The sequence below is a fragment of the Athene cunicularia genome (genome assembly GCF_003259725.1).
Source record: "Athene cunicularia isolate RWA chromosome 15 unlocalized genomic scaffold, athCun1 chr15_part1, whole genome shotgun sequence".
NCBI classification, from domain to species: domain Eukaryota; kingdom Metazoa; phylum Chordata; class Aves; order Strigiformes; family Strigidae; genus Athene; species Athene cunicularia.
The window spans coordinates 3217577-3237093 of record NW_020799121.1 but is presented as its reverse complement, the minus strand read 5'-3'; the positions used below and the strand labels follow the sequence as shown (position 1 = coordinate 3237093).

At 47.9% G+C, this 19517-nt stretch overlaps 1 protein-coding gene across 1 annotated transcript in view; it reads right to left on the bottom strand.

Annotated features, from left to right (window-relative positions):
• RBM19 (RNA binding motif protein 19) overlaps nt 1-19517 on the bottom strand; it is a 70793-nt gene that overhangs the window by 31575 nt on the left and 19701 nt on the right. The window lies entirely within an intron of this gene.

The following is a 19517-nucleotide window of genomic DNA, read 5'->3' as shown; positions in this document are numbered from 1 at the left end:
TACCTCCTCCACACCACCTGAACAAAACAGACCCCTACCTGCTTGGGGCTGGGGTTGTGGGAAGTCTCACCACAACAAGGTTTCTGAGCTATGTAAGAATATTTAAGAATCCTCAGCTCCTATGGGATCAAGAGCGATCAACTGCCATTTTCAGCTGGATACAGGTGCTTCTCACTTGTCCCTCTCCTGCACTGTTGGGTAACGGCAGGACAGGGTCACACAGGCCACTCAGACAGCTGCCTTCCTAGGGTGCTGCACTCTCATCCCTGACAGTACGCAGCTTCATACTCCCCCCAAAACATCTGCAATTCATCCCCTGGAAGCTTTAACAAACTCCTTGACAGGGCAGTGAAACAACACAGTGAAGCAGAGAGACTCCCAGGTCTTAAAGAAACCCCAAGTTTCCCCAGGAAACGGGTCTCTCTGAAACAAGGCTTCCTATCGGGAGCATCCTCCATCCACAAAAATCGGGAGCAACATTTTCAACCCAGGAGGCTCTCTGGGATCAGTGATGACCATCAGGTCCTGATGAGGCAGGAGTGAGCACCAAGAGATGCTGCAGCCCTCAAACTACTGCTAAGGAGCTGAGCAGCTGGCAGCGATGCTGGGGAGCAAAGCAGGGACCTCGGGCTCCTTTTCAGCCTCAGTTTCCCCATACAGGTGACCCTGCGAAGCTGAATCTCTCCCATTTTTTCAGCTCACTGCCTGCAAAGCCACAGCTGCTATCTACCAACCTCATGCAGACATACAAGGCTTTGATCATCAATCCATGAAGGCAACAGAGGGACTCGTGATTTTAAAAAAGTCCCTGTGCAATATGAATGTGAGCATCTTTGGTACAAGAAAGAAAGCAAGAGCTCCATGGCAAAAGCAGCAGAAAAGCTGGAAATCCTGCAAAAGTGTGACCTGGCCTTGCATGAAAGAGAAGTCACTGAGGGACTTCTCTTTGATGGAAGAATGGGAGCCAGAGAAAGGCACACAAGCAGCACGATGCTCTGTGGGTCATGGTGGTGGGACACAGGGTATCCAGCCTGGGTGGCTGTCCCTTCCCTGTCCCATGTGGAGACTCTCTAATGTGTCATAGAGAGGAATTTTCCATCTTTCTGCCACTGCAGCACAAATAACACCTTTCCCTTTTTATCGGGCTTGATTTCCACTAGACTTGTAGGAAATCAACACCAGCCAGATTCCCACCTCACCACCCCCCCAACCTCCCCATCCTGAATTTTGCTGGAAGCAACCAACTATTTCCAAAAGCAGCCCAGCCTGTGGCAGGGGAGGGGGGAGCAGGACGAGCCCCCCGGGATGCACCCAGCGTGAACAGCACCATTTGATGTCTCCGGGATGCTCTCTTGCGAACACGTCTAATTACATCCAGACGGTGCTTTCGGCACACCTGCCACAGCAACTGTTTATCTTGCCGACGACTTAAAGAGCATCATTTGCAAAGTTTGCTAGGAAGGAAAGCCAATTAGCATGTCGCCGGCTAGGCACAAAGATCCTCTCGCTTTATCTCCGCTGTGGCTGCTTGGCAGAGGACCCTTTAGTGCTAATTCCTTCTTGCTGCTCCCCCCACATCTCTTCGGCTCCTCCAGTTGGAAATACATGGCTGTGCTTTCCCGCAGAAAAGATCCAAAACCAAAGCAGAGGGGCTGTGAAAGGAGGGGGCAGTGGTGGTGAGCCCGCCCAAGCTGCCAAATCTGCCTGTGCCAGGAGATGTCAAGAGGCAGCGGGGCAGAACACCGGGCAGTCCTTACCAACCTCTTCTCCATCATCCCACTGTTTCAAGGTTCCTCTGTCCCAGCTAAAGGCTTTGCTGGGACTCTCCTCTCTCTTACCTGCAAGTCTTCACATCTTCTACCCCTCCTTGCCAGCTCAGTGCCCACCTCTCACCGAGGACCACCAGTTCACTCATCCATGCTGTTGATTTAAGTTTCACCGTGGTGTCTCGCTGATGTGCCCCCAATGCTCCCCAGATTAAAGACAACACTGGTCCCAGCTCCAGCAAGAAGAAGCCTACGAGAGCCATCTAGAAACCAGTTCTGGAGAAGCCAGTCTAGCTTTTGGATTGCCCTCGATCCCCATTTTGTGTGGAAAACTAAGCAAAGTCTATCTCTTTTTAGATTTACCAAATTTTGGACCAGATCTTCAAAAGATATTCAGTATATTCAGATGCTCAGTATCACAAATACCGTGTCAGAGACTATATAGACATAGATGCGCTTCTTCCAATGACCACAAGGCTCCTGCTAACATTAAGTCCCATTTTTTGTGGACAGCTCAGTCAGCAGCAGCCTCCCTTGGAGCTCCTGGTGAAGCAGGATCAGAAACACAACAGCTTTGGCCCCAGACCAACAGGCAGCCACAGGACCTTCCTTCTCCTCAAGATGCAAGACCAGAAGGCAGTGGCTGTTTCCTGTCGCTTAAATGGCTTGTTTAAAAATGTAGCAAAACATTTTACCCCTTCTCGATTTATTTTCCTTAACAGTTGCTTATGAGGGACCTTATCAAAAGCTTTCTGAAATTCCAAGTAAATTAGTCATTAGGCAGGTTTTCAGAACAGTAATTAGGCCACTCCATGCCCCTGATGTATTATTTACCTGAGAAGATATACATAATTAGGGCTCTTCTTTATAACTGGTATTACATGCACTAAATTCTACTCCAGTCTATCGTGTAATTACGCAATTAGGCTGCATGCTAAACAGAAAGAAACCAATTCTGAAAACCTAGCAAAAAGAAAAAAAACCACAACAGTAATTATTATTTTTTAAATCCTCCATCACCAGCACAGCAGCAGGTCTTAAAATTTTAATATCCTTCCACTTAAGTCATTTTTAAACAGGTGCTGCAACCAGGTTTGGTTTCTTAATTTTGCCGCATTTAATCCTACTTTGCGAGGTTTAACGTCGTTCGAGAGATTCAGTTCCTTAAAGAGATTTGCTTTAAAGGCTAATGTTAAAAGGGGCCTTTCCCTTCCCTGGTCGGCAGAGATTTGCCGTGCCAGTGGAAGCGGCAACGCATTGTCTTGCAGCCTCCCTTCACAGCTTCTTGGCCCCCTGCTCCTCCCAAACGATGATTATTTTTCAACAACTTCCCAGCTTGCAGCTGGCAGAGGCAGACAGGTACAGTTGCTATGGTACGACCGTCACAGTAATTTAGCCCTACAGAGCTGGCTCCCACGCCTGAATTTAACGGGGCAGTATGGCAAAAGGAAAGGTGGGGAGCACCAGGGGGATGAGCATCAGCCATCGGCAGGAGATGCTAACGTGCAGAAAATTACCCAGCAGCCTCTGCACGCCTTTCGGCCAGAGGGACAGACTCAGTCATCTCCTGATTTGCTCCCATCTTTCTCCTGGTCTGACTGTAAAGTGAGATCTCAGCTCCTCAGCAGGTCCCTTCCAACCTGTGCCTGCCCGCAGGGCACTGCACAAGCAGTCATGTCTGTCCTGCCTTTCTTTCCTGGCCCTTGCTGATGGAGGAGCGTGTGCCATCGGGTCTAACATAGGGTGTGGAATTTTTTTCAACCTAGCTATTGTTATACTTCTATTTTACAGTTGAGGAGATCAAGGAAAAGTACTCAGGACTTGCTGAGCCTGCTGACAGCTCCCAGAGGAGACACCTGCGTATCATCCACATTTATTTTCATTCTTTAAAGACCAAGATGATTCACCATTTAGTTAAAGCATGAACAGATTTCCTTCTGAAACTTTACATCTCAATGCTCAAAATTTCCAAGCCAGTTCCCAAGGCACAGGGGAAGGTGCAGAGCTGGCATGGGGAACACCATAAGCTTTAGGACACCCCAGGTTTAAACAGTGCTGTTGGACTTGCACCAAACTCTGAAAGAGAGCTGGGGTTTCAAAGTTGTCTGCTGGTCCCAAAGAGTGTGAACTGGTGATGCAGAAGACTTAAAGATAACTGCTGTTGGACACGTGTGACTGAAGAGGTCATTCAAAACCTAGGCTGCAAATCCCACTCTAATATAATTTAGGTTTTGCTGCTGCTCTCCTCTTTTGCCATCTTACATAGAGGTGAGCTCTGCTCCCAGCCCTGGTCACTACAGAGCTCTTCTCCCCTCTGCTACCATGTGTCAGTTCTGCCAAGATTCTGTCCACTCTCAAATTCTGTGATTTCACCTAACCAGCAGCTTTCTTCTTGATGCCACTGTTATTTTTTATTTTTTAATGGGGAGACAAAAGACATTCAAGTATAGTGGAGAAAGGACCAGCTCTATCAGGACAACTGAAAGAGGACTTCTCTTGTGCACTCCCCAGCCTCCCATCACACCCATCTCCAAGGACCATGCCAGGACCAAACTACAGCTTCTGATACCCCTTCCCACAGTGGCTCTCACCGAGATGTGCAAACGACCAGTCATGACCCTTATATCCCAAGCCTCATGAAATCTCAATCCCTGCACGGACTTCAATGAGAGCCTCCAACGCTTGCAAAGCCTTTCACAGAGCTTGCGCTCGTAAGCCACAATTCTCCCCGCATGCAGCACCTTGCAGGACCAGGGCTTAGGAGCCACCAAGTCACTGCAGTAATCGGGATTTCAAAGGAACCCGCAGCTCCAACAGCACTGAGATTTGGGGATTTATCTCTCCTGGGCTCTTTTGAAAATCCTGATCAGAGTGCAGCTCTGGTCAAAAATAAGTTATGCTAAAAATAGTGCTCACAGGAGGGCCTGGTACAAATCTCTGCTCCTCTAGGATTCTTATGAGTCAGCTCGTTTCAAAGACAAGAGGAAATTTGTACAACTAGCAAAGCAGTAAACACAGAAGGGAGATTTAGCCATGCCTCATGGGCTCCCAAAGGTGTACCTAGGGCATCCTTTGGAGAAAGCAGCCTTACTGTTAGGATACCAGCTACATCAACAGTCCAAAAAAAAAAAATGTCTATCTCAGATTTAACTGTAGAACCTCCTGCACTGAGCTGGAAGAGAATAAATATAGAAGCAATGAGATATTTATAGGCAGACAGCTATTTTAACACAGCTCTGCTTTAAAGAGAATCCTTATTTAAGTCTTGTCCCCGTAAAGCTGCAGGATGACTTAGAAAAATAACCAGATTAATTATTTTCATCAGAAGAACAGAGAAACACGCAGGGAAGATCAAATGCATGCAAATGCATTAAGAATGTTGGAGCTTGAGTGAAGTGCTGCTGTTGTGGTGACTCTAATACAATAAGGATGGTGAGATCTCCTGAGTGCAGGCTAGTCCCTGAAGAGCCCAGCCTGACCAAATCTGAAGTCTGCCAGGGATCAGAACAAGACAAAGCATTAAAAACAGGCACACAATCAGCTTGCTGGCAAGGCAGGCTGGGAGCTACCACGCTACCATGCTCCCCTGACCAGCACCATCCTCTCCAGAGACACAACTAACAGCAAAATATTAGATTCTCTCATTTTACTGTAAAAACAGTATTTCTAGACCTACTGTATTTACTCCAATAATAGTCCGACTTGTCTGTCCTGTCCCCAAAATTGGTGGTGCAGCTGCTACGCAAGTTACGATGTCTGCTCTCTTCTTGCTCCTGGTGTGCCCTGTCCTTTGGTCACCCTTTCCCAACCTGCAACAACTAAAACGCCTTCTAAAGCTCCACGGCTACTTTATGCAGTGAGACACATCTTTACAGGTCACCTGGAAAACCTTTGGAAGATGAGAAGACAGGGAGCGATTACATGGTACAAGCATTATCTGAGCCATCATGGGATTCAACAATGATGTTTCTACTCTGTTTCTGTAGAAAGTTTGTTGTACTCCACCCTTGCAAGGTCTGGGGGAAGAGGAGAGATTTGCCACACCACAAAAAATGGCAGAGCCAAGGGTGGAAGTCGCCAAGCCCAGCTAATCCACAACTGTGGGACTTCCTGGGCAAAGAAAACTGCAGTGGAAGTAACTGCTGGTTAGGTTTGGGGTGTTATTTATTTCCTTATTTATGTCTTAGCATGGAAGGGCATTATACGTGCAGCAGGGCTGTAGTGCAGTAACAGTGCGATTGAGTTGAACAACCAGGAGTGTGTGTGGCCACGCACTTAAGGGAAGCTTAAGTCCACACTCTCCACCACTGCGGCAGAGGGAGATGCTCCCCATGGGGATGGACCTTTGCAAGGCACAGAGTGAGCCACCACTGGGCACTCACCACCTCCTCGCAGGAGGGAGATGTCCCAGAGGTGGGGACATGCCTCCCTGCACTATCCTCGTCCAGCATCTCCCTGTATCAGTATGCAAATGCCAGCAGCTGTGATCCGGCCAATGCAACCATGCTAATTTAACAAATGGACTTTGATGATGCTAAAGAAGGCAGAGCTGTGCAGGGCAGTTCAGAGGCAGCACTGAATGTCGAGTGGGGCATCTGTGCAGTGAGGTGCAAGCTCTCCCCCTCCTGCTGTCCCCCTCAAACCTTCAGGAAGACTCATCACAATGCCCTGGGTGTTCACAATCAAACGCAGGCAAGAGCAGACGCTTGTACCTTGTTGACAGATGCTGTCAATGCAGCGTGGCAGCCACGGGCTTGCTGAGAAGGTGAACGCGAGGTAGAAATGAGGGGCTACAGAAAAGGAAGAAAAACCATGTTCTTCATCCACCAGCAATGCTTGCACCAGCTGACCCAAATGAGCTGTAATGCACACAAGGATGCCGGGAGGGGCAAAAAGAGAGAGAGGCAATGACACACCTTAAAATAACCTGCCAGGGCTGACTGGATGCCAAAAGGGCTGGAGTTTGCCCGCTGCAGAGGGGTATTTCCAATAGCTTTTGACTGCTGGCTGTCTGGGCAGGGACACCTGGCTTACAGGGAGCTGGAGACAGAGCAGGGACCTCTTTTCTCCATGCTGTGAGGCTTCCAGCCAGGGGCTTTCAACAGAAGATCCTAATCTATAGAGGCAAAAGAGATAGGTACAGCTCTCCGAGCTGGTACACAAGCTGCCATGTCCATATTGGAGTTGAAGGATTAAATGAGATGGGAGCAGGTAACGACTCCCAAAGAGATGCTTTGCTTGAATAGAGGCACTTGCCAAGTTACAAGCTTTCCTCTGATTCTTGCACTGATATCAAGTAACAGGGCTCAGGAAATCACCTCCCACGAGCACCTGTCTGCCTCTGAACAGCCACAACTTCCCACATACCTCCCAGAAGCAACATCTTTGCTTCAAGTGGAAGATCCCCTACACGGGAAAGAGTAAAAGCTGATGCTAAGAAGCATCACCACGGGCCGGCCACATGCAACATGCCAGATGACAGCCCGCTGCTAGGTGTGCTGCAAAAGGAGGTTCGAAGAGCTTTCCTGCCAGCACTCGCTGCTCGTAAGGTCAATACAAAGGTGGGGGAACTGCACTGTGGAGACACCAATGTCCCCAAGGGATATGTCTACATAGGATGAGCCTGCTTTCGGTTTACACATCAGAGGATGGTCTTTTTGAGGAAGAAGGGACCTCAGAATCAAAAAAGCACAAGCAGAGTTGATTTAAGAAATGGAGTAATGCCTGGATTCATAGATTCTCTAATGTTTCATAAGCATTAGAAAGCCCTGATAATGCCCAGCACTCAGCTGGGGGCACCAGAGGATGGTGCTGCTGGCACAGGATTTGCCCCTCTCATCCTCTACTCCCAAGGGTCCAGGGCTCTGCAGGCATGAGAGCCACAGGTCCCTTGGGGGCCACGGGTCCCTGCTTTCCGCACAGACAGGTAACTCCCCTTCCAAGGTTTACTGCTAAGCTTTTTAGTCTCACATAGCATGGGCCATCAGCTCTCTGCTGTGGGGAGAGAGCTGTGCCTTGGAATGTGCTGTTTTCTTCTTGGCTCTGCAAACACAGGGAGACCAGAGGTGCTGCAGCTGCATTTTGCCAAGTAGGGCCATAGGGTATAAAATGAGAGAAAAGGGGAAAAGATGATTCTTTCAGCCCCAACCCACAAAAAAACCCCAACAAAAGCACATGTGTTAAAAGGCTGAGACACCTTCTAGGGATAAGAATAACAAAAATTGCTGGGGACAGAGCAGAAACCCTGCTGCCAGAGAGCCTTCCGGGAGGAGCGAGCTGCCAGGCGGGACAGGCTTGGGAGCGCTGAGCCTGCGTGGGAGCTGTCAGAGTCCCAGCCCTACCTCGCGTGACAGCGAGAAGTCCCTGCAGAGGTGACAGCTCTGGCAGACGCAGTGAGCAAACAGCCAAAAAGGGGGAGAAATGAGAGGGGAGGCAATGGCAGCTGGGGAAGTGATCGCTGCAGTCAGAGCCAGGCTGCACTCACTTGCATTTAAAAAAGGAAAGGGAGGCAACTGGTTAAAGACCAACTTTTAAGCAGCATCCTGGCTGCCCACAGGTAGGGCAGGGCAGGGTGGCAGCTCCCCTCCCTCCCTCCTTCCCTCCTGGAGACTTCCCCGCTGCAGCAGACCTAATTTCATGGGGTTTTTGCACAAGCAGCGGGGTGGAAAATGATCATCGGGAGCCAGCGCATGGCGAAGCACCCCCCGCTCCCCAGATCCCCCTGCAAGGTGGGCAGCCCCAGCCCAGTCCCGCCGGGTCGGTACGGCGGCAAGGCAAGAGGCCACCAATGAGCTTTCCAAATCGAAGCCGTGGTGCGGAGGAGGGACCCGCACTCCCCCCATCCCCGTCACCCTCCTGGATGCTGACGAGAGAGACAGCGCAGTCCTGCGTGACAGCGTGAAATTAATATGATTTTGGGGGAAGTTGGCAGTGAGTAATGAGCATCTGAAATACCTTGTATCCACCCCCTCGCGCCCCGAACTCTTTTAACCCTTCGGCTGCTAGCACAGCAGCAGGATCAAAGGGTGGGAAGATGTGGCTTAAAAAGAACCAAAGAGGGGTCACATCGCCCACCTGGGAACTGGATTTGCAGGGCAGGTTTTGGCACAAATCCCAACAGTGCTGCTGGCGTTCAGGTCCAGCCTGCTGAGGTGCCGCGATCAGCACTCCTGGGCTTGGAAAAGTATCATTGCTGCCTTTCCAAGCAAGGCTCCACAAGGAGATGCCAAAAAAAAAAAAAAAAAAAAAAAAAAAAAAAAAAAAAAAAAAAAAAAAAAAAAGAAAAGGTGTGTGTGTGTGATGAAGGGGGACTAAGCCTGTCCTTGAAACACCCTCAGTTGAGTCCCAGAAGGCCGCCCATGAGGGGGACAGCTTGATGTGCACAGACCACCAATGGGAAGTCCCCCCACTAACAAGTGGGTCTGTGAGAAGCAGAACAAAGGAGATGACTTTCCCAGGGTCAGTTTCCCTGGTTCTGAGAACTTCATCAGAAAAAAATGTCCCATCTTCAAGGGCAGCTCTCTAATAAGAGTCATTCCCATAACAATACCTTCCTGGGAAAAGAAGCATTGGGAGCTTCCTCCAAAAATTTGAGAACTTGGTGCAATTAAGTAAAGATCTCCTCTCCTCTGCCAGATGCCTGGAAGTGGTCAGGATACTGCTGGGGGATGAGGAAAGGGAGGTGAGAAGACAGATGGTCAGCCCAATCCATCTTAGTTTCGTTTCTTCAGGAAAAGCAACACACAGGCAGCAGCACAGACAGAAACGCTCACGGTGCCACCAGCTGCAGAAGCCAACACAGTTCAAATGCCTTTGGCAGGGGTTCTGCCCCAGGGAGGTAAGAGGCTGTGCAGTGAAAGGTCCTTAATTGTAACCATATCCCAAGGCTTAAAATCCACTGGATTGGAAGAGGTAGAAATGCTGTAGCAGGCTTGAGGTTAAAAAAAATAATAATGCAAACAGAGATGGAAATAAAGGACACAATGGCATCCTGAGGAGAAAACTGTGATTCATTAGAGGCTTGTTCAGGACCTTCTTATAAAGTGAGACTGAAAAATACCCACACATCTATGCTAGCGAAAGACAGGAAGGTGGATGGGTCAATGTCACTGTGCAAGAACTCTAGTTAAGGAATGCAACAGAGAGAAGAATTTGTAAGATCAAGAAAATAATCATCTTGATTGTTCCTTGACTTAAAGACTAAGACACAAGTCTTAGTCCAATGTCATTTCAGCATTGTAGATTCTGCAATACCCCAGTTGCCAGCCCCCAAAGTAGCCCCAGTGGCCAAGGGACAATTTTGAAAATGAACAAGAACTGGCTACAACATAAGGCAAAAAAATAATACCTTTTTTCTTCCTTTATATATAGACACATGCATACTCTTAACAATTCAGACAAAAGGAGACCATATAATACTAATAGCACTGAGTGGGTTTTGTACAGGAGACAGCAGCTCCTACTGTTTTTTGCTTCCTATTGAGGAGAAAAAGCCCACATGTATACATGCATGTGTGCAGGTCCCACTCAGCACAGAAAAATGGCAAAAGCCCCAAAGCAAAATCCCAGAGTTACATTTGAATAAGACATTTCAGAAGCAACCCCTTCATCTCTCTCCATCTCCCCGAGCCCCTCTACACTGATGAGCAACAGAGTCTGTGCATAAAACTAATTAAGTTCCATTGGGATGTTCGGCTTGGTGCCCTGGTGAGAGATGCTTCGGCAGGAGCCTAGAAACTCCCTTCATTTGCATTGGACAACTGGACTGCGCAAAAGCAGGCGGCCAAAAACTCCTCAGCAGAGCTTCTGGGCAAGCAGAAAAGGAGACCTGTGGGTATGGAGTACGTGGAGTGCAGAAGAGGGGAAAAAAATATAAAAATCAAGTATTGCAATGAATATTCAAGACAGGGAAAGAGATGTGCTGAAAAAAAATCTTCCTTCTGCTCTTGGGAAGAGCCACCTTTTAAAGCAACCCTGCCAAGATAACACAGAGTTAAACATTTCCTTATCTATGTTAAACACCTTTATGATTCAAACTGAAAAACAGCTCTGAAAACCTATTTCACTCTCCCCCACCCCATGGCTCATTTTGGACAGTCAAATTAAAATGGCCAGTTACATTTCTGGTCTCTGAATATCAACCCAATGTTGCTGTGTTTGGGTTTCCAGCACATAAGGAAAATGCTTGAAGAAGAACCAAAAAAAAAAAGACCCAACATAGTTTAACTTATGCTTTTTGAGATAGAGAAATAAACCAGCCCAGCAGATCCCCATGTTCTCAACCAAAGCTCTTAGCTCATGAGGCTGGTGCACATACCAGCAAGTTTCTGTCCAGAAAAGCACCCACACCCTGCATGCCACTCCCGGGCACCCACAGTTCGGGCACAGGAGTACACAGGGATTAGTAAATCCCCTGTGCTAAACCAGGCTGGGCCAGATTGTGCAGGAGAACAAGGCCCCACACAATCCAAAGGCGTCAGAAGAGCGGATGGCATGGGGTGGTCCAGCCTAAGGGGCAAGACTTAAATCTGCCAACAGCCCCCAGCAAAGGGGGAAAATGGGGCGATAACAGGGACCAGGGATGGGAGGAGAGCCAGGTTATGTGGTGGGATCACAGGAGCCCACCACAACAGCTCTGCAGCCAGGACTTGTTGCAAACACCAGCCCCAAGTCTGCTGGAAGGCTGCAGGGAAGAGATACTGCCAGGGATACTGGAGGGCAGGGGAAAGTGTAACTGAAGAAACTTAATTTTCCCCTTGCAAATAAAAAAAAACCCACTAAAAGCCACCAGTGGGGCAGAGCTCCTCAGCCAGGAAGAAGGGAGCAATCAACCAAGCACATTAAAGAAAAAACACATCCGAAAGATGCATTTTTGCAAGTGCCTTCAAATTATGTGGGCAGACAGGGCCTATTCAGCTGGTGGGTGAAAGGGGCAGAGCTGCACCAGTGGGGAAAGCTTCAATCCAGAGCAGCATCCTGCAGCCCCCCATGCCAGACACGCTCCTCCTCAGACGCTCAGCAGCCCAATGCACAGACTTTGCATTCTAATTAGAGCTGAAATCCAGCATTAACACAAAGCGCCACATCATCTGCTGGCATGACTGGAAGCCGCTTGCATTTACATCTCCTGAGGAGGTGGCCTCGAACCAGCTTACCTGCATGCAGCCCTGCAGTGCTACAGGAGTGGGTTTGCACCATGGTTTTGGGAAGCCACCTTTAAAAATGGGAACCAGGCATTATTATCCCCAGGGATAGTCCAAAACAGGGCAAAAGTACCATTGGCATGGGAAGCCACCCCTACGCTGAAGACACCAGAGCACATTCACACCACAGAGTGCCTGTAACCTCAGGGCACTCAATGGTCTGGAGCAGGAGCCTGGGGGTGGCTTTGGAGATCTCCAAGAAGGATGGGTCACTTTTTAAATCGCTCATTTATTTCCTAGAGAACACAGAATCATCTCAGTTGGAAAAGACCTTGAAGCTCCTCCAGTTCAACCATGAACCTCAACCTGACCGTTCCCAACTCCCCCAGATCCCTCAGCGCTGGGTCAACCCAACTCTTCAACCCTGCCAGGGATGGGGAATCCCCCCTGCCCTGGGCAGCCCATTCCAATGCTCAACAACCCCTTCTGCAAAGAAATACTTCCAAATATACAGACTAAACCTTTCCTGGCACAACTTGAGGCCATTACCTCTTGTCCTATCACTTGTTACGATATGGTGATCCCACTCAAGACCAAACCAAACTCAGAGGCATCATTACTACTGTCAGTGCTCAAATGGGTAGTGAGACATGTTCCAGTTCTTGCTCCTAAAACTGTTTTTGACAGGTTTCCACCTGAACACGTGCCTCTCAGCAAGATACACATTCCACGGTCCTTCCACGTACTGGCACCAACATCCCAATTCACGGGGAAGCCAGAAAGTTGGGATCCAACACTGGCCTGACAACTGGGTGCACCCACCAATGCTAGCTGTTTCCCTGGGTTCTTTCTTCTTGTACAAAACTCATTTTTGGGCATCTCTTTGTGCACAGGCTTGCAAGCACAGTACCCTGAGACAAGCAAAGGTGTAAGTGTTGCAGAGGAGCTGGCAGCTCAGTTCTGCAAATACACCTTCTGACAAGGCATAGCCCTGCTACCAAAGAATCTGAGCATTTGTTTTAATACACTTATCCTACCAGTCCTTCTCAGGAGTTGTCTCTTCTCCGCGGCACCTAAGTCCCAATTCACAAAGGTCGTTAAGTGAGCGATCAATACCAGCCTGAGTAACACGAGCAAAGAATTGAGCAAAGTACCCAGACTGGGCCAGCCTTTCTCCTCTCATCTGCTGACTGCTCCAGTACAGGATTTTGTTCATCTGACTCCACACCAAGCAACAAGGGAGTTTGCTAGGCCACAGACACCAGGCTGTGGAAGATCAAGAGGCTCTTCCCTCAGCACAAGTAGCTTCCTGGGGAGAAGGGGTGATATGCTGCTCTGGAGAACATCTCTGTATTCACCAAGAAGGGAGCTGAAACTATGAGCTTTAAACCAGTAACTACACACAGGTAGGACAAGGGGTGCTTAGCTGAAAGGCTTTGCTCATCACCTCAACAGCTACCCCCTTCTCTGCGTCCTTCAGACTGGATCTAGCTGCAGATTGAGAGTTGGACCATCATGATAAAATGACTCAAAAATGCAGCTTCATTTGTGGATATAACCAAGATGAACAGGGCATGAACCCAGCAGTGGTTTCTACCACGAGGAAGGGGTGATGATCTGCTCCACATCCTTGCATCAGCATGATAGCCCAGTGTGCCCAATGCCTGTGCATCCAGCAACTCTGCCCTGTCTCCCCCTGCCCCTCAAATAATGTTATTAATATTTTATGTATGTCAATTTAATTTTGTCTTGGTAGTAAAGGGCTAAGAGCATAATAAATAGGAAGTTTTAAAGTTTTATAGTCCTGTGAATCACAGTTGTGTTTGCCATGTACATGCCCTTACCTAGACTCTGTAGGGTGCTGGGGGATGATTCCAGTTGTTGACCAGTGGAAAAAACATCTGCACTTTGGCTTTTCAAGGATGGGTGCAAGACACACTGGAGACCATCGCTGCCAGCTAAGGAAGTGATTCAGCCAGAAGAGACATCTGACCTAGGACAGATGTGCTGATGTGGTAGAATGGCAGAAGGAACAGACAGACCAGGGAATCACTGAGCCCATCCCACTGTCTCCAGACCAGACCAGACCTCCAGCACTGGCTCAGCAGCTCCTGGGGCTTCTCCCAAACATCCTACCCACCAGCTTCATCTCCCCCTGCTGCCGCTGTGCAGCTCCTGCCCTACCTCCATCAGACCCTTACAGCACAAGGAGGTGCTCACTGTGGCTTCTGCAGCTCCCCCCACATTCATGGGACACCTAACTGCAGGGAGACAGTACAGACAGAAACGCTTTAAGCAGCTAAGAGGAAGCCGCTATGGATTTTGAAACATTTCTAGCACAACATCTAGGGTTTTAAAAGCAAAAGCATCACTTAGAGTAATCTGACATTAGACTGTTCAACAAGCGATGCCTGTAGCACTGTGCATCCTAGGGCTGTTTGCACTGAATATTTTAATTAACGCTACCCAGTACTTGCTTAACAAACTCACATGTTTATGAAGGGACTGATTTTTTTCCTCCTCTGCCTTTCAGTAGCAAAGATTTCCACAGCTTCAACAGGGCAATGTTACTCCAGGAAGGAGAAATTGTCTTCAGTCATGTAGACTCCATTACTGGGAGAAAGGTGTGAACAGCAAGCATGTCTGGCAGACGGATTCATTATACCACCGTGTCCTTTATAATGGGAAATGAAAAGCCCATTCTGGTAACTACACTTTATTATAATAGGTCAGAAGAAGTGAAAGGCATCATCTTATAAAATTAACTTCATAAAGACTGCCTTTAAAAAAAAAAAAATCTCTGCCAGTTTAGCCACTGTACCTTTCTTCAGAGATTTTTCTTTTTCTAGAAGAGACATGACTCCAAAGTCTTGTCCCACTGGCTTTCTTCACTTTTACCCTCTATCACAGGGAATAGATCTGTTTTCTCCTAATCAGTCCCAGGCACTTGTTTTGCCAGATGCAATAAATGCCATGTCTTTGTCAAGACAGAGAAAATAGTCAGCAAAGGAGTTAAAATTGAAAGAGACACCCACCCCCGAAGGTCTTCACAAGAAGCAGCATTACTTTCTTCATAGGAAAGTCAGAATACGGAGATAAATGCACTCGATAACCTGTTCTGTGCTCTCGCATACCTTTCAATCGCCTTTTCTGCTAGCTGCTTCTTTAGTGAAACTAAAGTCCAGTCTCTCAACTGATAATAATTTTGTGATTTAACAGCTTTACGCAATGTGTTTGACTGCAGTTCCTACAAGTGAAAGGCAAGGGATAGCCAGACAATAAAACACCTTTCACACTCCCAGTGCTGGCACCTGGTCTCACTCTGAATTTTGAGGGTTGGTATCTACCCCAACTAATTGGTGAGGGAGGGCTAGAAGTGACAGTCATTGCAATTTTAGGAGAATTTATAGATACAGACCCAAGGATAAGTTCTCAGATATTTTTTGAAAAGCAGAGGAAACAGTGCAAGCCCCAAAACATGCTACTTGAGATGCAACGCTGAGAACTGCATCCTTCAGTGGTACAAGCATCAGTTATGTCAAACTCTAGGCAGACTCTCAACAGTATCTATTCCTCAGGTTGCATTTGATTAAGTAGAAATCTTTTAAGAAGTATTTTTCTAATCATTCCCCCTTTGGGGAAAATAAAACACCTCCTTTAAACATTATACGCCAACTGCAGAAAGCCTTATTTTTAATATTAATGAAAGTTGTGGAAGGAGGATGGAATTCTGTGAAACAAATAGTTAATTGGCACTTCCAATGACGGCTGCATGGATCTAATGTGATAGATTTTAAAGGAGCCTAATTTTCAGAAATTGCCAGAGCTCCAATCTGTGAAAATGTGGCCTTTCACAGATCTCCAATTCAGTTTACCACATCTAGAGTTCCTTTTGAAAAAAAGTCTTGCCATAAAAGCTCCCCAATTTGGTAGCAAAAATTAGCAGCCTTCATGGGATATCAATCCTTTTGTCTCTCCTCCCCTAACTATGGCTCTTTAGAAAGAACTAAGGACCATTTGTCTTTTGTTATTTTTCCAGGTAGGAAAGATAAGAGTAGAATCTAATAAAGAAGAAAAATGGGGGAAAAAAACCCCACACCTACAAAAGCTAAATCTTCACACCTAGCCCAAAAGCAGCCCCTATAATTGAAAAGCATTTCTCCCTCTGAAGAAAATAACACCTATTGGGTCTCAAAAAAAAAAAAAATCCCTTGACAGTGCGAGGGAGGCCAACACCTCCAGCAGAAGATGGCAGGACATGCTGCTCTGAACCACTGCTGCACAGCCCAGCGAAGCCATCGGGTCTGCTGTGGAAGGCGTGCAGCACCTAAGGCTCCTGGAGCCCTGCAACAAGGCATTTATTTTGCAGGTGGAAGACGTCAGCTGTTAACCAGAGCATTCATGACTCCTGTACAGGGAAAATTAAGCACCACCTTTCTCCAGCCTGAGAATTAGAACTCAACGTCCCTCAATTCCAAAATTAAACAAATTTGCTTTGAATCTCCTGAAAACTATGAGCTTGGGGAAAAAAAATCTATTTGAATTTTACACTCACTCACAGACCTTTCCCAAGGGACTTCCAGGCCTCCTTCCTCCCAGGGATCCACCTTGCCACTGGGGATGGGCAGGAAAAAACTCCTGGGGAAGGCGGCTCCCCAAATCTGCTGGTGCTCGTGCTGCAGAGGACACGTGCGGTCACACGAGGGGAAGCACGCATGTCACCAACCACTTCCAAACCACAGCGAGGTCCAGCCCGCAGGATGGCACAGAGCCCTTCCCCGTGGTTTGCACAGATCGCTTGAAGCAGCTGGGGAAGGGCAAGAGCAAGGGAGGGAACACACAAGACAGCCACAGTCTGCCTTCGGCTGCTGGGAGAACAGGAAAGATGGTGTAGGGCAAGTCTAAGCACTGAAGAGATGGATCCATAAAGAATGATATTAAAAAGCATAAAGACAACCAGGGCAGAATTTTCTGAACTGCCAGTGCTGAGCAGGACGGGTACAACAGCTTTCAAAATTCACTATTCAAAACACACAACTCCCTTGTTTTGCTCTTTCAGTGTCATTAACACCTACTGCATATCCATTTTAAAAAGGAAGAGACAGCTCCTCGACAAAGCTCAAAACATGAAAATATTTGTTTGGGGTAATATATAAATATCTGGAAATATGTATTTTGATAATGTATGTATTTGTCTAGGGTAATAGACACACACACATACATACATACATATATATATATATATACACACACACACACACACAGTGTGTGTGTGTGTGTGTGTATTTATTTATTAATTTTTCTCCTGCCCAGGAAATTGAAAAAAGAAAAAAAAAAACAAGCACAGAAGGAAGCATGTTGGGAGACATCATCAGCTGCAGGGCTAGAAAGTGGCTTTTGAGCATGTGAAACAATAGAAGAGCCGCTCGCCCTGCAAAGCCTCCCACCTCCTTGGGCCCGGGGCGGCTGCTCTGCACGGCAGTGCCCGGCGGCATGGCCCGGTGGTCCCCAGGCTGGCCGTCCCCGGCGCGGTGGTCCCCAGCCATCCTTTCCTGGGCAGGCTAAGAGTGCCCCCTGCAGCCCTGCTGTCCGTGCCGTCTCTGCTGCCCAGCGATTGTTCCCGATTTCAAATAAATAAATAACGAAATACAAATAAGACAGGTTCCTAAATGCAGAAAGAGCTAAAAGCTCCAGAGCAAAGGCATCTGATTTAAAACCACAAAAAAAGCAATCTAGGAGGATGAAGTGTTTAGTAGCGCTCTGTCGTGCCTGGTTTTAGCCACTCTGAAGGGAAGGAGGGATGGCAGGGGTGGAGGGAGGATTGTGCGTCCCCCACCAAGCCTTTGGCTTTTGTTTTGAAGAAAAAAAAAAAAAAAAAAAAAAAAAAAAAATCACATCACTGAATATCATAGGTAAATGAAACGGATGTTCACGCATTGCTCCGAGAGTGCTGTCAACAGCGCACGCAGCTAGAAGCTGCATGTTCCTTGCAATATTAATCAGACTGCTGCTCTAGCCTTCCTCTCCACAGCACTGAGGTGCTAGACAAGACAGGAGGAAAAAACATACCAAAAACCTCCCCAGTCTCTGCTGCACTTGTCTGTCCTTGTGATATATGTAAGCCTCCCAGCTCCCTGAGCTTAACCCAGGACCCTAGAAGGCAAATAGATCTCCCTGGGTTTGTTTGCTCCAGCTTTACAAAGGTCATGTCTGTAGCCACACAGCGTCAGGTTTTGAAGTAGCAGTGCCCCACGTGCTAAGAACACTCGGCACAGTGACTTGGAAGTCCAAGATTTTTTGCCCTGTTTCAGTAGGGCCTCTCAGGGCAGCAATGAGGTGAAAGCATCCAAGCTGCGCAGCACGGGCAAGAAAAACCTTTTGCTCTTCTAGAGGGATTCTTACATTGTGCCTACCTTCACCCTTCCAGTAACATGTGTCCAAAGGCCAAGTCACAGCCTACCTTCAGTTAAAACCCCACAGCCCACCCCAAAACAGTGTTGCAACATAGAGCTTTCCTTGCCACCTTACACCTGGCAAGGGAAGAGCCTACCAGCCATGTGGGAATTACTGTCCTTACCTGTGGTCAAGCCAGGAGAACATCACACACTAATAAAGTACCTAGAATTCACTGTACAGAGGGAAATGTGTAGTTTCCTCCACAACAAACAAATCACTGCCCTGCAGCTCCTCACAAGGCAGTTTTCACTGCAAGGTCTGAGAGGTTTCCAAGGGTTAAGCGATTCCTCAACTCAGTCCCTTTGGAAAGAAATGCCACAGCCCTGACCAGATGAAAGCGCCTGCCTTCTGCTTCGACAGACCTGCACAGAAAAGCCACCCCCTAACACATTACTTCACGGTGCCCTGCAGATGTGAGTTATCACCCTTATTTTGCAGATGGGCAGAGCTGGACACCTATTGCCCCAAATACCTTCTGCAAGCCAGCAGCAGAGCAGGGACCATGGTCTGGGTCAATAAACAGAAGGTTCTCATCCTGGGAGCAGAAAAGATGCTGTATTTTACAGAGTTTCACCTCTTTTCTGGGATGCATCACAAGGCTTAACAAGTCACCGCACAAAAGGCAGAGGATACAGAGAAAACAGAGATCAGCCAGCACACAGGAGAATGTGGGCTGGCATCCTAAAATTCCTGTTCAACGCTCAGCACTATCCCAGGCAGGTCTCACGGCTGATGAGGTATTTCTTGCCAGAGAGGGTATTACAGGCAGCACAGTCCCACATCCTTACAGACATTACAGGGCAACACACCACTGACTAAGTGAGGTGCACACAGCAAAAGACTCGTGGAAGGGAAAGCAAGATGCAAGCTCTCCCTCCATGATGGGAAGGAGCTACACCGTCATGTGGGCAGGACAGATGGAGGAGGGAGCCAGCCCCAGCTAAAACCTTTCACACCAGCTGTCTGCAGCTGCTCTCAGTGCTCCTCCCCAGCCAGGTGTGCCAAGCATCAGGAAAGCTGCTGCATGCCTTTCAGGCAAGAGGAAAAAAAATACCCAACACTATGTCATTTATGCAACAGGCAGGAGATCTCCAGGCTCCACGGATGTCTGCTACGGGGTGATGGGCCACCAGGTCTGACAGCTCACAGCGGC